At 40.2% G+C, this 27,762-nt stretch overlaps 1 protein-coding gene across 4 annotated transcripts in view; it reads left to right on the plus strand.

The window, feature by feature from the left end:
• ACSL3 (acyl-CoA synthetase long-chain family member 3) overlaps positions 984-27,762 on the plus strand; it is a 74,970-nt gene continuing 48,191 nt past the window's right edge. Inside the window, exons 1-2 of one of the 4 annotated variants that reach the window (XM_021074566.1) lie at positions 987-1,269; positions 24,848-24,905. The gene's annotated coding sequence lies outside the window, so the exon portion shown is untranslated. 4 annotated transcript variants of the gene reach the window in all.

A 27,762-nucleotide genomic window follows, 5' to 3' on the forward strand; every position in this document is an offset into this window, starting at 1 on the left:
CTTCAAAACCAAACCAAACCCTCTAAATGTTTTATTTCCTGTGGTATCATATCTGACTTAACGTTATAACTTCGTTCACTAATTCGTTGGATTTAAAAAAAAACCCCCTTCATCCCACTCCTATTTGTTTAATGAAAGTCAACTTTCTTATTGTGCACTGTAGCTATTGTTTAAGTCATTTGTGTTTTGGTTTGTTTGCTAATGGGAAGGCAGTCTACCTGTGTTCCGTGTCTTTTGTTTTTCCTTCCGTATTGTCTAACGTGGGATATAATGGCAACCTCCTTAAAATGCAGGAACACTTCTAGCTTCATAAGAAAAACATCCAAAGACGATAATTTGGGGTAAACTTTGTCCTTTGAAAAATATCAATCTTTTATAAATAGTGCACTGAGGGGAGAAGGGTTATTTGCAGGGTTCAGAGAAGTCAAAACAGGAGAAATAATAAACATGGTACATGGCTAGAATTTTTGAGCCCCTCTCGCTTCAGCCATTTCCAAAAATCATTTTATTTTAATAATTTGACAAATTTGTTCAAGAACAAAACAAGTAAACACGTTAAGAATGAAAATAATATGCGCATTTCCCTCTGATCTATATTAAGATTTATGCATTAGAGTAATAACTGTGTTTGTAAATCTTTTGGGGGCGGGGGGGTCGGAGTCTTTTTCTCCAGGAACGGCCTCCGCTGTAGACCCGGTCGGACCCTCCCCTCCTCCGCCAGCTTCCCGGCCGCGCAGCCCGGCTCCCCTCCCCCTGCAGCTGTGGTCCCATTCCTCCCCGCCGACGGCTCCCCGCCCCGCGCCGGCTGCGGCTGGGTCCCGTCCGCCGCTGCTCCGTGGAATGACCTGTAGTAACCCCGCCCCGCCCCCGGCCGCCCGCGCCGCGCTCCCGGCCGGAATTCGATAGGCCCAGCCCCGCACGCGCCACCGCCGCCGGGCCAATGGGCGGCGGTCTCTCTGCATATGCAACGAGCGCCGGCCGGGGGAGTGCGTCCCGGGCGGTTCGGCTCAACAGACGCTGGTCTGCCGGCGCCGGGGAGCGGAGCCGTGCCAGTCGCCGCGGACAGAGCTGGGACGACTGGGAGGAGTAGGAGGCGGCGGCTGCGGCTGCGGCGCCGGACCAGGCAGCAGAGGTACGCCCCCTTGCAGCGCGACTGCGGCGGCGGCTGCGTCAGGGTCCCCAGGAGGCGGCTCGGGGAGTGAATGCTCTGGGGGTGCAACCAGGCCTTCGTGGGCCGGAGTCGGGAGGAACCCGGGCCCCGGCGTTGCGGTGAGTGCGGCGCCGGTTGTGGGGAGCAGCGGAGCTTGGTTGGCGGCTTGGCCTCAGCGTGCGACCGAGCTGGGCCCGAGGGCGGCGGTGTTTTGGGGGAGGGACGCTGCCGGCCTGCTCGCCCCCCGGTCCCCGACGTAGCCGCCGATCCCGGCGCCGGGGGTGTGCGCGCCGGAGGTGCGGGCTCCCCCCGCGACGTGGGGAGAAGCAGCCGGGCCGGGTGGGAGGCGCCGCTGTGGGATCCGGGAAGCGGCTGAGGTGGGGCTCGGGCCGAAGGGCCCACGTGAACTGGGGGACCGCAGCGGAGCGGCCGCGCAGCCCGGGGGAGGAAGGACACACGGGGTCCCTCCCGGCGTTCCGGGGGCGGGGTGGGGTGGGAGGTTGGCTGCTTTCACTAGCTCGGCTCTGAATGTAGTCCCTGGGAGCGGAGAAACTGAGCCGCACAGGGGGGCGGGGGGCTTTGCTGCAGTGCGTGAGGAGAAATTGGAGGTGTGAGATGCGTCGACTTTGGTGGTATTTGTTCTGGCCGCAGTCGGTTCTGATGGGGCTGGGATTAATACTGTTGTTTCGGGGTTGGAGTTGAAAGTTTACCTTTCCCCAGGTGCATTTTAATTATACACTAGTTAGGGAATGTGCAATACCGAGCGACTGCTTACTGCCAGCAATCCAGTGAGGCTGAGATGATCAGACCCGTTTCACAGATGAGGAACCCGAGGCCCAGAGACATAGAACTCGTTTGTCTAGGCTGCATTTAGAAAATGTGCTCTAAGCTATTGTGTATCGGGCCCTTCAAAAATAGATAGGGCATAACGATGTCTTTGAAATTATTTGAAGGCTAGAGAGGGGCTAGGCTTCGTGTAAGTCATTATAGCTGAATAAAATGACAAACAGCTGACGCTTATTGAGCCTTTATTAACATTCCAGGCTTTGTGCTAAGAGCTTTATGCATAGTATCTCTAAAACTGTTAACATCCTTCTAGGGATCATTTTACAGCAGGAGAAACTGCCATTTGGGCCTAACTTTCCCCCAGATCAGAACAAGAAAGAAAAGCTGGGATTCAGACCCACCTGTCTGAAAATGCAGAGCTCTCACATCTAAGCACTATATTATGCTGCCTCTCCTCGGTAGCTGGCTGAAGTTGTCACACAGTGGATTTTTGTTTGGCTGCCAGGAGAGCTGTAGTTTGATGATACCTTCTTTTTTTTTTTTTTAGGTGCAACTATTTATTTATTTTATTATTATTTTTATTACTCAATGAATTGATAATACCTTCTGTTTATGATCATCCCAACTTTTTGGTTTCCCCAGATGAGTTCCAAGGGTTGAAGGGTGCCACAGGATGCTGCTGAGTTGTTCCTGAAAGTGTATTAGAAGGTTATTTCAGGGAAGAGGTGTTGTGACATGAGAGTCCGTTGCACAGAGTTTGTTTTTTTCTTTTGTGTTCTGGCACCTTCCAGTGCAGTTCTCATCCTTAGGGATGAGTAAGGCTTCTCTAGTCACTCTGGCATTTTCTTTTTAGACTTTTCTTGGTTTCTCCTTTCTATAAAAAGAGTTGGGTTGGTTCTGTAGGATGGCAGTGTTGAGTGTGGAGCAGATGTGAGGGTTATGGTGGCAAGGCACCTAGCATCTTTGGGTCTCAGTTACTGGGTTTGTAAGACATTTGCACTGAATGATTTAAACCTGAAATATTCTGTGAGTTGTGTTCTCCTTGAAGGAAAGATGGAAGGATGGACAGGTTATGAGGGGAAAATCAATCCCTGTTTGGTTTGGGGAGTCAGATCTTAAAGCCCTGAGCTTTTTCTCATTGCTCCTCTGCTCTCTGGTTCTGTTTAAATGACTAGTTCGTTCCTCATTCAATTAACTGCTCACTTAGAGCCTTTAATTCCTGTTCTGTGTCAGACACCATGTAAGGTGCCAGGAATACAGGAGTGAACAGAACTGATGTGATCCTTACCTCTATGGAGAAAACAAACATGAAGCAAATCATCATACAAATAATATATAATTACAAGTTACAATATGAGCAATGAAGAAAAAAGTAGTATTCAAATGGAGATTATACTGAGAATTGCAATTTAGATGGAAATCTAGTCTAGGGAGTTTTACATTGCTTGCTGACTAGACTGAGTACCAATATTTAAAAAAAACCTTTTTATTTAGGGATGATTTTACATTTATGGAAAAGTTGCAAATATGGATCCTTTCTGCATATCATAACCCAGCTCCCCTGATCTAGTATTAACATGTTAAATAACCTTGGTTCATTTGTCAAAACAAATTAATATTGATATTATGCTATTAACTGAACTACAGACTTTATTCAGATAGCACCAGTTTTTCTAATCCCTTTCTTTTCTGTTCCAGGATTGAATCCATGATACCAACTGGCATACTGTCTGTACTCATGTCAAGTTGTCTTTTCTGATATTGAATAGTAATTCTAAAATTTACCTTTTCTGGGAGTTCCCGTCGTGGCTCAGTGGTTAACGAATCCGACTAAGAACCATGAGGTTGTGGATTCGATCCCTGGCCTTGCTCAGTGGGTTAAGGATCTGGCGTTGCCATGAGCTGTGGTGTAAGTGGCAGACTTGGCTTGGATCTCGCGTTGCTGTGGCTCTGGCGTAGGCCGGCGGCTACAGCTCTGATTCGCCCTCGAGCCTGGGAACCTCCGTATGCCTCTCGGTAGCGGCTCAAGAAATGGCAAAAAAAAAAAAAAAAAAAAAAAAAAAAAGACCAAAAAATAAAAATAAATAATATTTACCTTTTATGAGTTGTAATAATTAATTTGTAGTATTAAATGGTATGGACCACTAAGAAAATAAATATATGAATATGTAAAATAAACTTCTATATCATTTTCCAGTGATTCCAATTTACATTCAATTAAGCTTGTTTAGTAATATGGCAGTTCTATTTTTAGTGTTTTTAAGGGAATATTCACACTGTTTTCAATAATGGCTGCACCAGTTTACCTTCCCATCCACAGTGTATGAGGGTTGCATCTTCATATCCTCTCCAGCATTTATTATTTTGTAGACTTTTTGATGCTAGGCATTCTAGCCAAAGTGAGGTGACCTCCTTGTAGTTTTGATTTGAATTCTCTAATAATTTTCAGTGTTGAGCATCTTTTCATTGGCCTGTTGGCCATCTATATGCCTTCTTTGGAAAAATGTCTATTTAGGTCTTCTGCCCATTTTTTCATTGAGTTGTTTTTTTTGATATTGAGTTGTATGAGCTGTTTGTACATTATGGATATGAACCCATCCATAAATGATGTTGGTCTCATCCTTTGCAAGTATTTTCTTCTGTTCTGTAGACTGTCTTTTCATTTTGTTGATTTTCTTGCAAAAACTTTTAAGTTTGCTTAGGTCCCATTTGTATATTTTTGGTTTTATTTCTTTTGCCTTGGGACATTGACCTAAGAAAATATTGCTTCCATTTATGTGAAAGGAGGTTTCATCTATGTTCTTTTTTAGGAGTTTTATGGTGTCATGTCTTATATTTAGGTCTTTATTTTTGAGTCTATTTTTGTATATGATTGAGGGAATGCTCTAATGTCACTGTTTTACAATATAGCTGTCCAGCTTTCCCAACACCATTTTTTTTTTGGTTTTAGAGCCACATTGTGGCATATGGAAGTTCCCAGGCTAGGGGTTGAATCGGAGCTGTAGCTGCTGGCCTACAGCACAGCAACACCACATCTGAGCAGCACCTGCCACCTATATACCTCATAGCAATGCTGGATTCTTAACCCACTGAGCAGGGCAGGGATAGAACCTGGGTCCTCGTGGATACCAGTTGGGATCGTTACTGCCGAGTCATGATGGGAACTCCCAACACCATTTGTTGAAGAGACTCTTCTTCTTGGCAGGTTTTATATTGATATGGTGAGGTATTACTAGGGGTCAATCTTGCATTCTGAGGCTGATAAATGGACATAAAGGAAGAGTTTGAGAACTTTTGAGAGACAGTGTTCTTTTCGGTGTCTATTCTTGCCTAGAATGACTCTCCACCTCACATTGTAAGATATGAAAATGACAGAGGGAACTTTTTCAAGCTGCTTTCAGGGTACTTAAAAGCTTAAATGTTTCCGTTAATTTTAAATTGTCCCCTTTCAATGAACATTTGGGAAGAGAGAATCTTTGTGAGATTTGGGCTTGAGGATGGGATTGGATGTTTTCAGGAAAGCCAGCCAAAAAAGGTGACAGGTTTTTCTAACTTTAGATAAGAATTGTTGTAATTATCAAACATGTCCAGTGTAGTTTATACTTTCCAGAGTGATTTAATTTCAAATTCTCACCTCTAAAGAGACAAATGGTGACATGGTTTAGGAAACTTAAGCCATTAAATATGTGAATATTTCTGTTGAACATGTTTTAATCTGATGTGAATAACTCATTGCAGTCCTTTTTTTTTTTTTTTTTTTTTTTTTTGTCTTTTTGCCATTTCTTGGGCCGCTCCCAAGGCACATGGAGGTTCCCAGGCTCGGGGTCGAATTGGAGCTGTAGCCACTGGCCTACGCCAGAGCCACAGCAACTCGGGATCCGAGCCGCATCTGCAACCTACACCACAGCTCACAGCAACACCGGATGGTTAACCCACTGAGCAAGGGCAGGGACCGAACCTGCAACCTCATGGTTCCTCGTCGGATTCGTTAACCACTGCGCCACGACGGGAACTCCTTTTTTTTTTTTTAAAACCACACCTGGGGCATGTGGAAGTTCCCAGGCCAGGGATGGAAGCTGGGCCACAGCAGTGAAAATACTGTATCCTTAACCTGCTGTGCCACAAGAGAACTCCCTCATTGCAGTACATTTACTGAATGTTATTTGCATTCAGACCACTGTGCTAGGTGTACCATGTGGCATAAATAAAAGGATGAGCTTGATAAAAGTCCTTGCTTTCAGAGATTTAAATTTAATGAATACTAATTATCAGATTTAAGTTTCTCCCCCTTTTGAAAGTGCTGTCACGTTAACCCATTTGATCCTCTTAAGAGTCTACATCATTAGCGGAAATATTGAGAAAATGGAGATTTAGAGGCAAAGTTGCCAGATATGTTGATGAACAGTATATGGCTTGGGAGAAGGAGATGTTGAGTGATTACTAGTTGACCTTTTGGGAGTCATCAGTGTAGAGATCAGAGTAAGTTCAGTAAGAGGCCTGGGATGGAGCTGCGTACAGGAGGCTGAGCTTGCAAAGGAGACGGGAGGAGGGGCCAAGGAGGTGAGAGGACTGCCAGAAGCAGGTGTCCTTGCACCAAGGGGAAAACAGCCAACACTGTGGAAGGTTCCTCTGAGAAGAAAGTTGAGTACTGACCTTAGAATTTAGCAATCTGGAGATCATGGGTGACCTCTGGCCTTGGCAGGAGACACTGATGTGGTAGGGGTGCAGTGGGAAGCAGAAGCAAATGGAAGGCAGGTGGAGTAGAGACAGTAAGAATAGGAGGCTGATTCCAAGAGTTTTTGATTTCAGCATGTTTAAATGCTGATAGGAAGGTTCCTATTGAGAGGGAGAGGTTGGATGTAGAGGAGAAAGGTGTTACTTGTTTGTGCAAAGTTCCTCAGAAGTCCTGAGAATCCAGAGCAAGGGAAGCCTGTGCCATAGCTGGGCGAGGGATACTTCTCTGCAGTAACACCTGACAGCAGTCAGTCCCTTAGTATGGAGCCCTGAGCAGTTTCCAGAAAGTTGCCAAGAACTGTTAAATTTCTAAAAATCAGCTCCATTTTTGCCAACTCATGACAGTCTTTTTAGAAAACCGTACTACAAAGTGTTGTGTGAAATTGATTTAACATGTAACTTGGTTTTACTTTTTAGCCACCTTAATATGGTATATACTTTCATCTGACTTTTGATGACAGTTCTTTTCTGAGAAAGAAAACATTCTAAATATTAAATCTTGTGATTTCTTCCCTGTGTGCTATTTTTAGTTCAAGAAAGTTCTGACTGCTTCTGTTTTCCTAATGTTTTAAGTGCCTTAATTCTTTTTATTAAAGAATTTAACTTCTCTTTTTACTGAAATATGTTTCCTTTAATGTTTCCCATTTTGAGGAATAAAGAATTGGTGGATGATTCATTGGGCTAAAACTGAGCTGCTGGTTTTTTATTTGGACTTGGAGATACGTAAATAACCAACCTTTTGGACAAATTGCCTCCAACTATAGTTTTCTACTTGTTTGTGAAGGTATTTGTTATGAGGTTATATATAGCACATTGATTTATTCATTCATGTATTCTTTACTGCATATATTGTAAGTCACTGGGGATTTGAAAATGGTTGAGAGTCACTGTTCTCCAGGAGCTCAGGGTTCATTAAAGGAAGTGTGTGAACAGTATATGGTGTAAGGGAAGAAGGTATAAGAGGAGATGTATTACAGTGTGGTATAGCTCTTATAAACAAAGCGGAGCAGGAAAAAGGGGAGACTTTGCAGTGAAGGTGGTAGCCCAGTTTCCATGATGAATTGGGCTTTTGCCAGATGAGCAAGGGAGCCAGGGAATAGAATGTTTCACCTTGAATCTGTACCACGTGTGTGTACACAGATATGTACACAGTGGAGATGTGTAACAATACCAAAGAATATTGTTAGAAAAATAAAAAGCTTAACTTGCTGTTCTAACATTGATTGCTCAAGAGGTAAAAAGCTGCCCATTTGTCTGTCCTGTTGTGGTCAGCTTTTCTATTCCCTGTTTAATTTGGAAAGTAATCACACTTCATTCAATTGTACTTTTCTAATACAAAGCCTGGTTTTTCTTTAAACTTCCGGTTAAGGGTGATAGCTACACCTTTATAGTACTTCTTCTGGCCAGGTGCTAATCTGATTGTTCTTTGTGATTTTATGAGATAGGTTTTTGTTTTTGTTTTTCATTCTTATTTCACAGATGAGGAAATTGAGTCACAAGGAACTTAAGTGACTTGCCGAAGGGTGTGCTGTAACTCTTTCCAGGCATTTTTACTCTGAAGAGTCCAGTCGCTGCATCTCCTCTCTGGGGTGACATTTTTGGCTTGAAGTTCATATGTGCCTCTGAAGGCATGATCATATCTGGAAAGGAGCTGTGATGACATTTAGGGACATGTTTATATATCTATTTTTATTACACATAACTTACCCCCCCCCCAAAAAAAAACCCCACCTCCCTCAAAAACCTGTTTTTACAGAGGGGAATGTAAGGAGTAGCAAAACTAAACTGAGAGAATTGAACTAGAATGTTCTTCTTGTACTTGAATATAAATACTTCAGAGTATATTCTACTTTAACATTCTTTCACAGGAGTCATTGACATTGCCCTTTTAGAATTTTTTGGGTCAGGAATATAAAGCAATTTTGGATGCCATAACCTGCTTCTTCCATTTTCTCCCACCCCCCTTTTTTTAAAGTAGACTTGCTTTGTGTATATGTGAGAAATATTTCCTAATATTTGATCCAGGAAAAGAAATTTACTTCCTTCCCCCAAATCCTCCAGTTAATCGCTGATCTGAATTTGGTGTTCATTATTCATATGCATTGCTCTCAATTTTACTACAAATGTATATATTCTATATCTCCAAACAGTGTATGTATAGTATCCTGTGTATTTTTAAACTGGATACAGATGGTATTGTATATATTCTTGTGTAGCCTGCTTTTTTCTTCAGTCAGTATCACTTAGTGTGGTTTCATCAGTTGAGTTTCATCAGTGTAGGTACATGTCAGTTTAGCTCATTTATTTTAATTAACCTTGCTTTACTTTCATTTTTCTTGTTCTTACTAGGTAGTTTTGCAGATGTTAATGTTATTTTGTTTTTTAAAATTCTGTTGGGATAATTCACATGTATCCTTCCTTTTGGGAAATTTTTTATGAAACTACTTTTGGTGTAGCCAGTTCTGTATTTTAGTACTTGTTTAAGAATTTTTCTATAAAATGTGCCTTTTTCCAATGCAATTTTGGTGGGTAGGAACATGGGCTTGGAGTTAAGATTGTTTAGATTTGAATCCTGGCTCTACTTATTAGCTGTGTGACCTTGGGCAGCCTGTTTAACTTCTCTGTGCCCCAGTTTCTTCTATAAAAAAGACATGAAAAAATCTGGCGGTTCCTTTGTGGCCCAACAAGTTAACTGTGTGCAGGTTCGATTCCTGGCCCAGGAACTTTAATGTGCAGTGGATGCACCCCCCCCCCAAAAAAAAAACCAGAAGAAAATCTACTGTATTGTTGTTAGGAGATATATATATATATGCCAATGTTCCTTGCACACAGTCAGCACTTGATAAATATTAAATATTTAAATTTGGGGTTTTTTTTTTTTTTTTTTTGGTCTCTTTAGGGCGGCACTCAGAGCAATTGGAGGTTCCCAGGCTAGGGGTTGAATCAGAGCTGTAGCTGCTGGTCCACAGCACAGCCACAGCAACTTGGGATCCAAGCTATGTCTGCCACCTACACCACAGCTCACGGCAACACCGGACCCTTAACCCGCTGAACGAGGTTAGGGATTGAACCTGCATCCTCATGGAGACTAGTTGGATTCGTGAGCCATTGAGCCATGACAGGAACTCCACTATTTAAATTTTATTTATTTTTAGAGCATACAGTATTTTCTAAGTCTCTCTACTTACTTTTTCTTGCCTTATCTTTTGAAACAGTATTATCATCTTTATATGGACAAATGTTCTTCAAAGACATATTTAATGTATTATAACCTCTCATTAATGGAGTTTTAGAAGAGAGTGTAAATAGTAAACTAAATTAAGGGACATTAAGTAGATTTTGTTATATTTTGACATCAATAATTAAGGATTTATCTTAACTTTTCTGGAAATGTATGTAAAGCACATTGAAAGTAGGTTAACATAGTATCCTTCTCATTCAGATAATTTAAGAATCCCATTAATTTTAAACACTTCATAATAGCCTGATAACAGTTCAGGTAGCATTTCCAAATATATTGTCTCAAGTCACCAACTTTGTGTTTAGTGGAGAAGGAATCAGTGCCATACATGTGTGTATAACTTGCTGTGTAAATTTGAGCTGGTTACTTAACTTTTCTCTGCCTTTCATTTCAATTTCTGTGGCATAAAGATGTTAATTCTTACCTCACAGGGTTATCGTGAGGTTTAAGGAAGACAACACATAGCAGTTTAGAGGAAACAGTTGACCCCCTCTGTTAGCTGCTTCTTTATTTCTCTTCATCTTCTCCCCCCCCATTTTCTTTCATCTCTATTCTTCCTTTCTTCTTTTTCCCTCCTTTCTCTATCCTTTCATTGACATACGAAAATCTGCACATATAGTTCCCTTTTTGGCTCAGTGGCAATGAACCTGACTAGTATCCATGAGGACACAGTTTCAATCCCTGGCCCTGCTCAGTGGGTTAAAGATCTGGCATTGTTGTGGGATATAGGTGTACAGCTCAAATCTGGTGTAGTTGTGGCTGTGGCATGGGCCATGAGCTGTAGCTCCGATTCCACTTCTATCCTGGGAACTTCCATATGTGGGCCCTTTAAAAAACAAAAAACAAAAAAAACCCCTGCACGTATTTAATGTATACAGTTTGCATTTGAATATGCACACACCTGTGCAGCTGTCAACACAGTCAAGGTTATAGACATATTCATCACTAACAGAGTTTCTTTGTGCCTATTTTTTTGTATTTTGTTTTTTATTTTGTTTTGGTTTTTTGTCCTTCAGAAATAGTTTTTTGGTAAGCAATAATGTATTCCGAATCTAGCATATGAGCAAACCCATCATATAAGTAAAAACATACATCACTTAGAGAAGAGTAGGAAATACTCATTTCTTTAGGATGAGAATGTTCAAGGTGTGTGAAGATAAATAAAGGATGTGGTTAATGTTGAGTGAGGAATATAGAGGTTGTAGAGGCCATATTAGCCTGAGGAGCCAGGGAAAAGTCAGCTGAGCAAATGAGATGTAGATTGGATTTGAAAAAAGAGTTGAGTTTGAGGTAGAGATGCTCAAATGGGGATGGGCGTCTAGGGCAGTTAGGAAAGAGCAGGATTGACAGATAAAATTGAGGCATCAACTGTTCTGGGGGTTAGAGAAGCTGTGAGAATAAGTCACATCCCTGGGGAGTGGGGAGCCAGAGACTATATTTGCAGCTCAGAAAGTACAGTTAGACCCTTGAGCATCATGAGTGTGAACTGTGTGGGTCCACTTAGCCCCCATGAAATATGTACTACAAAATCCAAGGTTAGATATGGAGTGCCGACTAAAGTTTTACGTGGGTTTTGGACTGTGTGGTGGCTTGGTGCCCCAAACCCTGTGCTGTTCAAGGAATGTTCAAGAATGACTGTAAGGTAGTAGGAACAGGGAGACTGAAGAGCCAGCAAGTGAAGAGAACCATGTGGGCTCTGAGTTGTTGCAGAAAGAGCATTTGGGTCTGGCCCGAGTCGTGTCTAACCCTGCTTGCTTGACTGTCAGTGTGGCACTGGGCACATTGTCCTGGTGTGGCATTGTCCATGTCTTTTAGCCTTTGTGAAGCTCACTTTCCTTGACTGTAAACCTTTCTTGCTCAACACTGTTTTAAGCTGCTTCTCTATCAGTGCTCTTTTTCTTTTTTTACTTTTTTTTTTTTGGCCCCTGCATTCGGAACTTCCAGGGCCTGGGATTGGACCTGAGCCACAGCACTAACAATGCTGGATCCTTAACCACTAGGCCACCGGGGAACTCCAGTGCTCTTTCTTTTACTTCTCTTTCCATATCTTTCTTTTGTGTGTGTGTGTGTTTTCTAGGGCCGCACCCCAGGCTAGGGGTCTAATTGGAGCTGTAGCTGCCTGCCTACGCCAGAGCCACAGCAACACCAGATCAGAGCCGCATCTGTGACCCACACCACAGCTCTTGGCCACCCGGGATCCTTAACCCACTGAGCAAGGCCAGGGATCAGACCCACCACCTCATAGTTCCTAGTCAGATTCGTTAACCATGACGGGAACTCCTCCATATCTTTCTTTTACTTCTCTTTCCATATCTTCCTTTTACTTGGCTCGGGGATTTTACTATTTCTGTCAAGTTTCTTAGGCTTCTTTGAAACTATGGCTTAGCTTTGTGTATTTCTACCTGTTGTTTATTTATGTGTTTATTACTTGGAATTCACTAGGGTATTTGCATAGGTTTTATTAGATACTGACTACACTGACTACTGCATAGATCTTAACCTTTTGAATATTATTTTAGTTCTAAATTGGTATTGTAGGCATATAGGAGTTCATTTTTCTGCATTTATGTTTCTGGGTTATAAAATATTTAATATCATTTTGGCTAGAATTATGAAAAGTTCCTTCTTCAACCTCTGAAATTTCTTATTTTTACTTATTTTACTTTCATTAGGATTGTGGTGATCCTCATTCTGGACCTTGACTTTGGCTTTTCTTCTTGTAACACTAAGACAAGAAATCTTTCTCTTCCCTTTGGAGACCAGCTTGATCTCTGGTCTTGATACCTCCTGTTTGGAGGAAGGATGGGATAGTTGAATTCTTTCTAAAATGAAGCGAGGAGTTTATTTTAGTTCTATGGAAAACTGGAGTGAACCATAATGAATTAATCTTGGAACTGTACTTGACATTTTAATGTAAAGAGAATTGACATTAATTGGAATTATATCACATGGACCATAATACATGGGATCATTATTTTTTATATGTGGACAATTAATACTTCCCTAGGTCATTTTCCATTTGTCTGTAGCTTTCCATATTGCTAGCCAGTGTGTTAGCATCTTAAGAATTTGCATTCATCATTTACTCTGAAACTAGGCTTGATTTCCAGACTGATAACTCTTTAGACTCTCCTGCTTAGTACTCTTCAGAATTCAAAATGTTTAGTTTTTACATCGCTTTCTGGGGCATAGAAAGAAAACCTGTTTTCTCCAACAGCATATTGAAGTGAGAGGGTTGTGAGAAGTAATGGCTGGTTGGGAGTGAGGTATAAGGATGAAGCTCACAGGACCTCAGGTATAAGGAATGAGATTGGTGTGGTTTTAGAGAGGAGTGATGGAGGGCTTGAGCTTTGTGACCACATTGTTACTTGAATTCCCAAATCAGATTCTACTTCATTTTAGTTTTGTGACCACAGCAAATTACTTAACCTCTAAGCTTCCCTTCCCTTAAGATAAGGAATGGCATTTGTCTTGCAGCTTACACGTGCTCCAGTGTGTGTATGTGACCCATCTCTGCGGTTCTGGAAGGAAATATTAAAATTTTTAAAAAATTATATATTTTGTGCATGATTTGTGGTGTTGACAGTGTGCTAGAACAGTCATACAGACATACAGTTTTAAAGGTACACATGTTTGGAATGCCAACAGTTTTATTAAAAGGGGCTTTTTTTGATTCTTAAAGTTTAGAGACCATGAGCTTGTACGTAAAAGCTGGGTCTGTGCTTGTAGGCTTATTAGTTTGGAGTCAGCTTTATAAATGAGTTGGGCATGGGGTTGAAGAGTTTAGGTTATGTGGCTCTGGGAAATGAATTGAAGGATATTGGATTTAGGGAGAATGTCTCTGCAAGTTCATTTGAAAAATGGTAGACATAGTAAAATTGGCATGTGTAATGATTTGAGTTACTTTGTGAAAGTCTTAAGTTGTGTGTTTTTATACTGTCTCATATGTTAAAAGATCACATGGTAGAAATTTGGATGGGACATAACCCAGAAACGTGAGTCAGTGGTAAGGATTTGCTCTTGATATGCATGGATGATTTACCTGCAGATAACTGAGAACTGACTGTATGTATGTTTAACTTAGTATTCGTTTATATTGTGTGATACCAGAGGACGGGAATGTTAACAATAGGTAATTAACTATAGTTTTGTGTTTCTTGTTATTAATTTAGAATTGCATTATGAAATAAATGGATTTGCTGTCTTTTCTTTTTAGATAAGTCTAAAGTATAGTGTGTTTCCTTGTGGCTCCTTCAAGGAGAGTAGCTGTTTAATATGGAAAGAAAACATCTGTGAGAACAGGGATATTTGTGTTTTATTCACTGATGCACACCATATATAGAAGCATTTAGAAGGTACACATTTTTTTTTTTTTCTGTCTTTTTGCCTTTTCTAGGGCCACTCCCGTGGCACATGGAGGTTCCCAGGCTAGGGAGTCTAATCCGAGCTGTAGCTGCTGGCCTACACCAGAGCCACAGCAACGCAGGATCCGAGCTGCACCTGCAATCTACACCACAGCTCACGGCAATGCTGGATCCCCAACCCAGTGAGAAAGGCCAGGGATCGAACCCACAACCTCATGGTTCCTAGTTGGATTTGTTAACCACTGAGCCATGACGGGAACTCCATAGAAAGTACACATATTTGTTCATGGAATCAATCTTTGCCACCTAGTCCAGCAGTGGACATGAGATACTCAGTAAGTGTTTATTAAATTGAGTTGAAGAGTTCCTGCTGTGTGTGCACCATGGGTTAAGGATCTAGTATTACTGCAGCTGTGATGTAGGTTGCAGCTGCGGTTAGGAACGTACATGTGCCACAGGTGTGGCCAAAAAATAGAGTTGAAAGATTTGAACATAGTATTAGAAAGATTTTGGAAAGCCAAGAACTTGACATCAAAAAGACAAGTATACACTTGTTAGTGGGAGCACAGGAATCTGAAAGAATGGGCTTACTGTTGGTATACATTTGCATAGCTCACTGGTTGGATAATATGTACAGATATGCTTTAAAAATTATGTGATAAAAGCAAGAAAGTGTGATGGATTGTCTCAGGCCAGGCCAGCTGTTCATTGTACTTTTATGTCATAACCTCTTATATAGCCTTTGATGCTCCTGATAGTGTCCTCATTGATCCTAATCCCTGCCTTTAGCTTCTATGTCACTGCTGTTAGTTTCTTTACCCTCTGGCTGGCTTTTCTAATGTTTGTCTTTAATTCTTTTATCTTATAACTGAATACACTATTTTTGAAGAAATCCTTGGTTTTAACTCTAATATGGGTAGAATCTACGTCTTCTGGAATTCCTGGTGGTCTAGTGGCTAAGGACTTGGTGTTGTCACTGCTGGGGCTCAGGTTTGACCCCTAGCCTAGGAACTTATGCCTGCCTGGGACATGGCCAAAAAAAAAAAAAAAAAAAAAGACATCATCAGCTCTGGAGCCCGAGTCCTATATTTCTGACAGTATTGTTAATATCCACCCTATCACATGTACTCATATGTATCTGCTCTTCCTCCTGTATTCCTCTTATCCAACATTCTAGAAATGTTGACATTTAATCTTTCCATCTTACCACATCTTGTTGATTTTAACTCAGAAAAATCTTTAAAAAACGGTGTGTCCTGCTGCTTCTGTATGTACTGCCCTAGACCCTGGACCTCATTACCTTTCACTTGGGCTGTTGTAATAAGTACATATTTGGAATCCTTTCTGGTTTGTTTTCTTTGTTGACCCAAGTAATTATTCTGAAAAAAACAGATTTGGTCAAGTGCCTTGTTTAAAAACCTGTCTCATTCTATCTGCAACATGTTTCTGTATGCCCTTTTCATTTCTAATTTCCTCTACATTTCCTAGGTTCCAACTATCTCAACCTACTTGCAATTCTTCATTCTTTGCCCCTTCATGCCTCTGTGTGTTAGGCAGGAGTGGAGGGAGGAATCAGAGCAGAGAGACTGATTAAGCTCCTCTCTCTGGGACCAGGAACTTCACATGGAGGTTTCAGCTGAATCTTGAAGGTTGAGTTTGCTTTGGCAGCCCTTCTAGCTTCTTTTAATTTTTTTTATTCAATCCTAGTTCCAAGTTCTAGAGAGTGATGATGATGATGATCTAGTGATTATTTTGACTACACCTGTGGCATGCAGAAGTTCCCAGGCCAGGGATCAAACTCAAGCCATAGCAATGGCAATGCCAAATCCTTAACTGCTAGGCTGCCAGGGAACTTAGAGATAATATTATTGAATCATCACTTCTGTACTTTGGATACAGGCCTCACAGGTCACAGGCTGCTGGATCCCTGTGGATGCTCATGTTTACTGTAGTCTCCTGCGGTAGAGGTGGTGGTGAAGTGGCATCACATAGTTCAAACAGAACTGGTGTTTCTCTCCCCATCAGAGCCATAGCTAGGCAGTGTGGGCTGTGTGGGTTTACCGTGAGAGTGCTGGAGATAGTTTTATAATTACAAAAAAGACTTGGGGACAGATCCTTTTTGGGACATGGGAGCTGTGGAAGAGAGGTATTGCTACGCCAATTGCTTGCTTCAGGGATTTGTTCTTCAGTATTCTAGGACTCACATTCAGCCATTGGCTCAATTCTGTTTTTTTTTTCCCTTGATGTGGCTTAATTTATTGAATTCTCTTTCACTCATTGATCAAGTATAAATGTCCCATGACTATTTCTGTTTTTTAAAATTCTGTACCAGAACAATTAGTGTTAATTTTGGCATCTAATAGGCTGGTTTGTACTACGTATTCTTGGTCTTAGATTTTATTAGCTAATCTTGAAATATTTTCTTCCAGATCAACTTTGGAATTAATATATCAAGTGGCCATACAAAGTTGATAATTAAAGTCCTAATAGGATTTTTATTTGGTTTATAGGTTAATCTTGGTGAAATTATATTTACCCTTTTCACCCAGGACCTAGTATGTCTTTAGTGTCTATCAGTAGCATTACACACACACACACACACACACACACACACACAATCTTTTAAATTTTCTAACTGATTATTATGAGGATGTAGGAAAACTATTGGTTTTTGTTATTTACTTAGTACGCAGATATCTTAGTGAACTTTCTCACTGGCTAGTTTTCAGATGATTCTTTTTGATTTTCTTGTCAAACATTAATTATCTGCAAATTGTGATTATTTTGTCTCTCCTTTTCCAGTATTCATACTCATTTCTTTTTTCCATCATTTCATTGGCTAGACTGCAGTGCTGTCCATAAGAAATAAAGTTAGAGCTTCGAATGTGAATCATACCTGTAATTTAAATTTCTTGTAGGCATCTTAAAGTAAGAAGAAACAGGTAACTTTAATATATTTTAATCCAATGTATTCAACATAAAGTCAATGTAAAGATTGTTAATGAGGTGTCTTATTTATTTATTTTTTTTCATACAGAGTCTTTGCAATTCCTTGTGTATTTTACTTTTAGAGAACATCTCAATTTGGACAAGCCACACTTTAAGTGTTTACTTGCTCCATGTCTTCAGTGGCTACAGGGCTAGAGCCTTCTTAACAGTGTACAATAATTTATAGTCATAGCTGGTCTGGCCTCCTTGTCTTGTTTCTGACTTTAATGGAAATTTGAATATGATGCTTGTTATTAGTTTCTGATATTTTCATTAAGTTGAACTTTTCTTTTGTTTCTGAATAAGAAATTCCTTTTAGTTGGGAACATTGGACAGCCATATGCAAAGGAATAAAACTGGACTCACTGTCTTACACTGTAAATAAAAATTAACTCAAAATGAATTAAAGACTTGAGTGTAAGACCAGAAACCATAAAACTCGTAGAAGAAAACACAGGTGGTAAGTGCCTTGATGTAGGTCTTGGTGATGATTTATTTGAATCTGCCACCAAAAGCAAAAGCAGCAAAAGCAAAAATAATAAGTGGGCCTATATCCAACTAAAAAGTTTGCACAGTAAGGAAAACATCAAAATGAAAAGGCAACCTTCTGAATGGGAGAAAATACTTGCAAGTCATGTATCTGATAAGGGGCTAATATTCCAAAATATGTAAAGAACTCATACAGTTCAGTGGGCAAAATAAAACTCAAAACCACAGCAAAAAAACCCCAAACAAAACAACCACACAAACTGATTGAAAAATGGACAGAAGATCCAAGTAGATATTTTTCCAAAGAAAACATTCAGAGGGCAAATGAATGAAAAATGCTCTACATCATTAGTCAGCAGGGAAATGCAAATCAAAGGCACAATGTGATACTGCCTCACATCTATCAGAATGACTATTATCATAAAGACAAGAAGTAACAAGCATTGGCAAGGATGTGGAGAAAAGGGAACCCGTGTGCCTTCTTGGTGGGGATGTAAATCAGTGCCTCCATGTGGAAAGCAGGAAGTTCCTCGAAAAGTTAAGAATAGAACTACCATGTAATTCAGCAGTTCCGCTCCTGAGAAGGAAGGAAATAAAAACACTAATTTAAAAACATAGATGCCTTACTACATTCATTGCAGCACTGTTTACAATAGCCAAGATATAGAAACACCTAGTGTCCATCAGTGGATGAATAGATAAAGATGTGTATTATACACAATGGATATTACTCAGGCATTAAAAAGAATGAAATCTTGCCATTTTTGACAACATGGTTGGACCCCGAGGTCATTATACCAAATGAAATAACTCAGGAAGATAAATGCCATATTATTTTTCTTATATGTGGAATCTTAAAACAGACATAAAACCTAAGCTTATAGATACAGAGAATAGATTGGTAGCTCCAGAGGTGGACGTTGGGGGTAGGAGAAATTCGTGAGGTGTTTTTGTCAAGTTAGTATTACTTATTTTTCTTTTTCTTTTTTTTTTTTTTTGTCTTTTGTCTTTTTGTTGTTGTTGTTGTTGTTGTTGCTATTTCTTGGGCTGCTCCCGCGGCATATGGAGGTTCCCAGGCTAGGGGTTGAATCGGAGCTGTAGCCACCAGCCTACGCCAGAGCCACAGCAACGTGGGATCCGAGCCGCGTCTGTGACCTACACCACAGCTCACGGCAACACCGGATCGTTAACCCACTGAGCAAGGGCAGGGACCGAACCCGCAACCTCATGGTTCCTAGTCGGATTCGTTAACCACTGCGCCACGACGGGAACTCCCTATTTTTCTTAAATACTTAAAAAACCCCACATGCTGACATTACACCTTTCCCTTCCCTCCCACTTAAACTGTTAATATTACTAATGATAATAACAGTTCTGTGGTATAACACAAAAAATTTATATGGCCCCATTCTTGGGGTCTAAAAGCCTTTGAAATTTCCTGCTTGTTCAGAGTATCTTCTGTTATTCATAAAAGCTCCTTTTGATCCTACTTGAGTTTATGCTTATGAAGTGACTTAGGATGGGCTCTCTAGAGCACCTCAAGATGGGGTTGGTCACCAGAACAAATGATGGAGGGTTTGAACTTCCAGCTCTACTCCCTGAACTCCTGCAAGGAGTGAGGAGACTGGAGACTGAGCTCCATTAAAACTCTTGAACAAGGGGATATTCAGTAAACTTCTGGGTTGGTGAACATTTTCCATCCAGGTGCTGGGAAGGTGACACACCTGGAGAGGGTTTGGAGCTCTGCTGCATCCTCTCCTCCCCATCCCTTGTCCTGTGTGTCTCTTCCATTTGCCTGTTTTCAAGTTGTATCCTCTATAATAAACCAGTAAGTATGAGTAATCAGTGTTCCTGTGTTCTGTGAGCCATTCTAGCAAATTATTGAACCTGAGGAAGGATTTTGTGGAATCTCTCTTTACAGCTGGTTGGAGGCTTGTACCTATCAAGTGGGGAACAGTCTTGTGGGACTACCTCTAATTAACGTGTGGGATGTAGCTCTTGTGAAATAGATTATGAAACTTAGACCAATTCTGGCTTAAAAATTATCTCTATTTTTGTATCAAATGATAAAACTGCGAAAACTTTTTTTGCTTTTTTGGGGCCTCACCCACAGCATATGAAGGTTCCCAGGCTAGGGGTCTAATCGGAGCTACAGGTGCCAGCCTACACCACAACCACAGCAATGCCAGATATGAGCTGAATCTGTGACCTACACCACAGCTCATGGCAATGCCAGATCCTTAACCCACTGAGTGAGGCCAGGGATCGAACCTGCAACCTCATGGTTCCTAATCAGATGCATTTCTGCTGTGCCATGATGGGAACTCCTTTGAAAACTTTTTAAAGTAATATCTTAGTAGAGTGTGTTTGTAGAATCAAATTGTTTGAGTCCTTGCAGGTCTGAAAACTTCTTTATTCTACCTGAAGTTGGTCAGGAATTTAGCTGGGAGTAGAATTCTAGATTAAAATTTCCCTCAAAACTTCGTTCATGGATTCTAAGCTTCTAGTGTTAGGGAGACATCTGCCAATATGATTCTTAGATCTTTACAGGAAGGGTGAATGAATATACATCCTGGTTTGTCTGGAACATCTTCAAATGTATTTTATAATAGTACATGCTTTTACTCTCCAAAAAAGTACCCTTCTTTGTTGTTTAATTATAGAATCACTTTATTTGTTTAGTTTTTGTGTTTTGGAAGCTCTTACATTATTCTTTTTTTTTTTTTTTTTTTTTTTCCTTTGTCTTTTTGTCTTTTGTTGTTGTTGTTGTTGTTGCTATTTCTTGGGCCGCTCCCGAGGCATATGGAGGTTCCCAGGCTAGGGGTTGAATCGGAGCTGTAGCCACTGGCCTACGCCAGAGCCACAGCAACGTGGGATCCGAGCCGCGTCTGCAACCTACACCACAGCTCACGGCAACGCCGGATCGTTAACCCACTGAGCAAGGGCAGGGACCGAACCCGCAACCTCATGGTTCCTAGTCGGATTCGTTAACCACTGCGCCACGACGGGAACTCCTTACCTTATTCTTACAGTTGGTGCTCTGAGAATTCGCAATGCTGTCCCTATAGTTATCCCTGCCCCCCCACTCACATCCCCCCTCATTCATTGCTCAGTATGCAGTGTGAAGACTAGTGTTCATCAGCTCTGGGATATTTTATTGTGGAATGTTTCAGCAATTTCTCCCTCTTCCTTTGTTCTTTCTTTCTAGTATTCCTTTTAGTGGAACTGGTCTTTTGGATTAATTTGACACATAATTTAAAAAAAGTCTTTTTTAACCTCCTATTCTTTAATTGCTTTAGCTTTCCTTTTTGGGAAAATATTCCCAACCTCATTTTCTTTCTTTCTTTTTTTTTTTTTTTGTCTTTTGTCTTCTTAGGGCCACACCCACAGCATATGGAGGTTCCCAGGCTAGGGGTCAAATTGGAGCTACAGCTGCCGGCCTATGCCTCAGCCACAGCAATGCCAGATTCCAGGCACATCTGTGACCTACACCACAGCTTACAGCAACACTGGAGCCGTTATCCACTGAGTGAGTCCAGGGATCGAACCCACAACCTTGTGGTTCCTAGTTGGATTCGCTTCTGCTGTGCCACAATGGGAATGCCTAGTATTTTTTTTTAGTCAATAAATTCTCAATATTGGCACTAGATTTAATATTATGAAACAGATCAGATGCCATTCTCCTGCATAAAAATCCATATGGCTCTTCAGATAGTTGGATAATGTCTAAACCACTTACCATTTAGCATGGCATACAGGGCACTGGCAGTGAGGTACAGTGTTTCCCAGAGCCATTGTCACACCACAGATTTGGTGGCTTCAAACAATAGGAATTTATTTTCTTATAGTTAGCCGAAAGTGGGAATCGGTGTTACTGGGATGAAATCACAGGATCGCCAGGGCTGGGCTCCCTCCGGAGGCTCTAGAGGAGAAGCTGGTCGCACCTCTTTAGCTGCCATGACTGCTACAGTCCCTGGCACCACCCCAGGCTTCCAGGCCAGTGCCTTCAAATCTCTCTGCCCAGTCTTCACTTTGCCTTCACCATATGTGTCAAATCATCTGTTGCCTCTCTTTTACAGGGACACTCGTGATGGCATTTAGGGCCCACTGGGTAATCCAGGATTGTCACGTTGTCTCAAATGCCTTAATTTACTAACATTTGCAAAGACCCCTTTCCAGATAAGGTAATATTTACAGGTTCCCAGGATTAGGGCCCAATACCTTTTGAGGTCATTTATCAGCCTACAACAAGTACTTAGAATTTTCTTAAGTTGACCTTTTCTTAAATACCTAAGCTTTTGCAAGTACTACTACTGCCTACAGTTTCTTTTCTTCTTGTCCACTTGGCCAAAGCTGTATGGATCAGTAAATCTTTGTTGAAGAGACTCAGCATTTATTGAGGGTAAATACAATACTTGGCTTTGTCACATTAAAATAAATAACAAAACAAAGAGTTCCCGTTGTGGGTCCCTGGTAACAACCTGACTAGTATCCATGAGGGGTGTGGGTTTGATCCCTGACTTTCCTCAATGGGTTAAGGATCCGGTGTTGCTGTGAGCTATGATGTAAGTTGCAGATGTGGTTCGGATCCTGTGTTGCTGTGGCTGTGGTCTAGGCCAGCAAATGCAGCTCCTATTTGACCTCTAGCCTGGGAACTTCCATATGCCTCTGGTGTGCCCCTAAAAACCAGGGGCGGGGGGGAAAATCAAGGTAAAGTAAGTAGGCACTTGTGCCAAAGCTTTTCCAGGGCAAATTTCTCAGAAGGGATTTGCTAAGTCATAGGAATTTACATCTTAGCTTTTATTGCCAAATTGCTCTCCAAAATGGCTGTTCTTCCCTCAAAAATGCCAAAAGTGAGATCTTAATTCCTATGCTTTTCTTGGTAACTAGTTTTTCGTGGTTAATAGATATTTGGATTTTTTTCTGTGAATATACGTAGCCCATTTTTCTCTATTGAGTTGTGTTTTTTTTAATAAAAATTCTACAAATATTATGGATTTGAATTGTCCATATATGTTGTTGCTGTCCTCATTTACATATGAGGAAAATGGTGCAAGAAATAAGTAAATTGATAACATCTTAACATCTTTCTCCTTCCCCGTGGACAGATGGATAGATGAATGAATAAATATGAATATGTCTAGAGCCATAGCTTATAAAAATACAAGGATTTTGGACTCAGGTATCTCTGATTTTAAGGCCTGTTATTTATTTATTTATTTATTTTTGTCTTTTTGCCTTTTCTAGGGCTGCTCTCGTAGCATATGGAGTTCCCAGGCTAGGGGTCTAATTGGAGCTGTAGCCACCGGCCTACGCCAGAGCCACAGCAACGCGGGATCTGAGCCACATCTGCAACCTACACCACAGCTCACAGCAACGCCGGATCTTTAACCCACTGAGCAAGGCCAGGGGTCAAACCCGCAACCTCATGGTTCTCAGTCGGATTCGTTAACCTCTGTGCCACGACGGAAACTCCAAGGCCTGTCCTTTTTAAAGTATATCTGGCTGCCTTGCAGGGGATGAGGAAATTAATAGTGAGGCAGCGATGTGCTGAATTTTGAAAATACGTAACTGTTAGCTCTACTTACTAGCTCTGTAAGTTTGGGCTGATGTTATTCACTATAATGCCAGCTAACTATCTGCTTTGGAAGTGATTAAGAAAATCATTGATAATATATAAAAATACATACAGTGAAATACTATTTATAAATCTTAATAATTCTCCTTGACCATTTTATTGATGAATGAAAAAGCTCAATATACTTTAAAAGTTTTAGATATACAATTTTATTTATTTATTTTTGTCTTTTTTTGGCTTTTCTAGGGCCGCTCCCGCGGCATATGGAGATTCCCAGGCTAGGGGTCTAATCAGAGCTGTAGCCACCAGCCTACGCCAGAGCCACAGCAACATGGGATCTGAGCTGTGTCTGCAGCCTACACCACAGCTCATGGCAATGCCGGATCCTTAACCCACTGAGCAAGGCCAGGGATTGAACCCGCAACCTCATGGTTCCTAGTCGGATTCGTTAACCACTGAGCCACAATGGCAACTCTGGATATACCATTTTAAAAAAGTATACTTTATTTTTTAAGAGTATTTTCAAATTCAAAGCAAAATTGAGCATAAGGTAGATTTCCCACATATCCCTTGTCTTCCCATGTGCACAGTTTCCTACATTATCAACATCTTGCCACCAGATTGGTACATTTATTACCATCAGTGAACCTATGATGGCATCATCATCAAAGTCCTTCGTTCACGTTAGAGGTCACTCTTGGTACATTCCATGGATTTTGACAAATAATGTAATGTAAATCTACCATTATAGTATTGTACAGAGTACACTGCTCTAAAAATCCACTCTGCTCTGCCTACTCATCCCCTTCCTCCTCAATCCTTGGCAACCTTTTGTTCTCTCAGTTGTCTCAATACTGTCTTAATAGCTTTGCCGTTTCCAGAATGTCATGTAGTTGGAATCATACAGTATATAACCTTTCAGATTGACTTCTTTCACTTAGTAATCTGCATTTGAGTTTCCTCTACATCTTTTCATGTCTTCATAGCTTATTTCTTTTTAGTGCTGAATGATACTCCATTGTGTGGATGTAGCAGTCATATATTCACTTGCTGAGGGACATCTTGGTTACTTCCAAGTTTTGGTGATTACGAATGAAGCTGTTATAAACAGTTGCGTAAATATCAAGGAGATTAATTGTCCAGATCACATGGTGAGAGTATGTTTAGTCTTATAAGAAACGGCCACACTGTCTTCTAAAGTGGCTGTACCATTTTGCATTCCCATCAGCAATAAATGAGAGAGAGTTTCCATCACTCTGCATTCTTGTCAGCATTTGGTGATGTTAGTGTTCTGGATTTTGGTCATCCTGATATGTGTATAGTAGTATGTAATAATGCTTTTTTGGTGAGCTTGATAAAATATTATTTGCTAGTATGATCACGTTTCCAGGGAAACACAACAGAAATTTTCCTGGGAGATTTGGAGGTGGAAATATCTCCAGGAAAAAGTTCATCTTTGGCTTTGATTAACCAGACCAGGAGTAGTAATGCTTGTCTTCATGTGTTTATTTTGACAGGTAGTGAAACAAAGGCACATATCTTGAAGGCACCAGCACCTCCTACCATTGTCAACTGGTAAAATGCTGATTTTTATTTATTTATTTTTTTGACTACAAAATTTCTTATTAGGTGTCAAATATATTATGTTAAAACAAGTGGGATTAAACTATCAAAGAAAAAGTTATTTTCTTTCCATTTTGTGATTGGAGAATTATGAAAACCATGAGAAGGTAGCTTTTATACTAATTTTAATTGCATATAAGCCCACTGGAACATTAAGCCTTTGTATTCAGCAATATTATATAGCTTTCTTTTCTCAATTTGAATTTCATGAAGTATCTCTGGAAGAGTTTAAATTCAATATCTTTATTTTGCAAAGTTTAGTGTTAATTAGACTTTTTTTCCCCCCATTTAGACTTGGCAGTGGTCATTTCAAATTTGTGTTTGTTTAGAATTTCTACCTTGACATTTAAACAGAAATCGTAGGTTCAAGGCCAGGAAAACAGCAGTGGATTTTTTATTAACCTATAGCAAGATCTGCCTGTTAATTAGTTGTTATAGTTTTATTCTTTCCTTACTGTGGTTTCTGAAGTGAATTAGAGTTTGTGAAATTTGGGGGCAAGAATTTAAGGATCAGTAACTTTGTCTCCTATAATTTTGCCTAGATGTGGTCAGGTACATGTAAAGGGGAAAGGAAATTCATCATTTTATATAGGTTAACTATACTATAGAGTAAGTGGAATTTCATGGACTATTTTGGAAACCCAATGTCTTGAATTCTAAAACTCCACCTCTTCACATTTGAGAACTACAAGTTCTGTCAGTTAAGAAATGTTTTAAAAATTGACCTCATTCATATGTGTACATATTCTTTGTGTAATTGTTAGGCTGAAGCATTTAAAACTCTTTAAGAACTCTGGAGAAGCAGATTTTGATTAAAATTTCATTTTAATGCTATTTATTAGTATTCCCCCTAAAAAGGACTTGTGGAATTTGAAAGAGAACATTAACAAATAGAATTGGAAATGAATAAATTTAGACCCATTATCATCGCTATTAAATAGTGTTTTAAAATCTGTTACAGATTCATAGCAAGTTGATTACTCTTTTTTTTTTTTTTTGATGTTCAATTGTATTGATTTAAAAGGAAATTCTGGAGTTCCTGTCATGGCTCAGTGGTTAATGAATCCGACTAGGAACCATGAGGTTGCGGGTTCAATCCCTGGCCTCGCTTAGTGGGTCAGGATCCAGCCTTGCTGTGGTGTAGGCTGGCAGCTGCAGCTCCAATTCGACCCACAGCCTGGGAGCCTCCACATGCTGTGAGTGTGGCCCTAAAAGCAAAAAATAAAATAAAATAAATAAATAAAAGGAAATTCTACCCATGAGTCTAGTGATTCATAGATAAATATTTTATGGAGTAGACAGTTTTAGGAGTTAATCACTCAATTCAATATTCCACATTTGCATGGTAGCAGAAAGTATTATTTGTGCATATAGTTGTGCAGAAGAGAGAGTATTCAGAAGCTTTTCATTGGTATTTAAAAATGTTCTAGATTAGAAGTTTGGAAGGAGATGGGGACAGCAGCAGGTTTGCTACTCCCTTGGCTTAACACGAAAAGGTTTCTTAGAGTCAGGCCAAATAGTTCTCATAGCTATTGAAGGTGGATTCCTTTTTCTTAGGCCTTCTATTTTTAAAACACTGTCTAATTTTTGAACATTTATGGAAAAGCTTCAGAGATCAGAAAACTGGGTGCACTGGAGAATGGAGGAAAGAAAAGGAAAGACAAATCTTTATCATAGTAGCTTTTTAAAACCTGTTTAAAAAAAGCTTTATTAGTGGTAAAATAATTAAGAATTTATGGAAAGAAGAAAATATTTTATGTAAATAATTAAAAAAGGAAAATAAGATCATTTGAATAAAATACAGTAAAAGACTAAGATTGACTAAAGGAAGTAATTGCATATTTAAACTTTATCCTTAACTATTTAACATTCAGATAGTACAAATAATGAGGTTGATATATGTTAGTTGTGATATGGTCATTCTTCCAGTTATATATATTTCTACAGCATACCTGCAACTTATAATTATATGTATTATTTGCTTTTTCTTTAGGTTTGAATTTAATGTTTTTTTAATTGACGCATAGTTGGTTTATAGTAGTGTTTTACTTTCAGGTATATAGCAAAGTGATTCAGTTTATATGTATATATATGTGTGTGTCAGTGTGTCTATAAAACTGAATATATATATTCAGGTTATTTTCCATTATAAGTTACTATATTGAATGTAGTTCTCTGTGCTATAGAGTACCTCCTTAAATCTGTTAATTCCATACTCTTATTTTATCCCCCCACTTCCTCTTTGGTAACCATAAGTTTATTTCCTATATCAGTGAGACTGTTTCTGTTTTGTATAGATCCATTTGTAATATTTTTAGATTCTACTTATAAGTGATATCATATGATACTCATCTGACTGGGTTATTCTGTCTTTCTTCACCTAGTATGATATTCTCTAGGTCCGCCTAGCCATCCATCCATATTGCTGTAGATGGCAGTATTTCATTCTTTTTTATGGCTGAATAATATTCATATATATTACATGAATACACAACCCCCCCATTTTCTTCTTTTTTTTTTGTCTTTTGTCCTTTTAGGACTGCACCCATGGCATATGGAGATTCCCAGGCTAGGAGGTCTAATCAGAGCTGTTGCTGCTGGCCTACGCCAGAGCCACAGCAGCACCAGATCTGAGCCACGTCTGTGACCTACACAATAGCTCATGGCAACACCAGATCCTTAACCCACTGAGTGAAGCCAGGGATTGAACCTGCAACCTCATGGTTCCTAGTCGGATTCATTAACCACTGTGCCACGATGGGAACTCCACACCACATCTTCTTAAACTAGTTCCTGTTGATGGGCATTT

Source organism: Sus scrofa, chromosome 15 (genome assembly GCF_000003025.6).
Source record: "Sus scrofa isolate TJ Tabasco breed Duroc chromosome 15, Sscrofa11.1, whole genome shotgun sequence".
In the NCBI taxonomy this organism is placed as follows: domain Eukaryota; kingdom Metazoa; phylum Chordata; class Mammalia; order Artiodactyla; family Suidae; genus Sus; species Sus scrofa.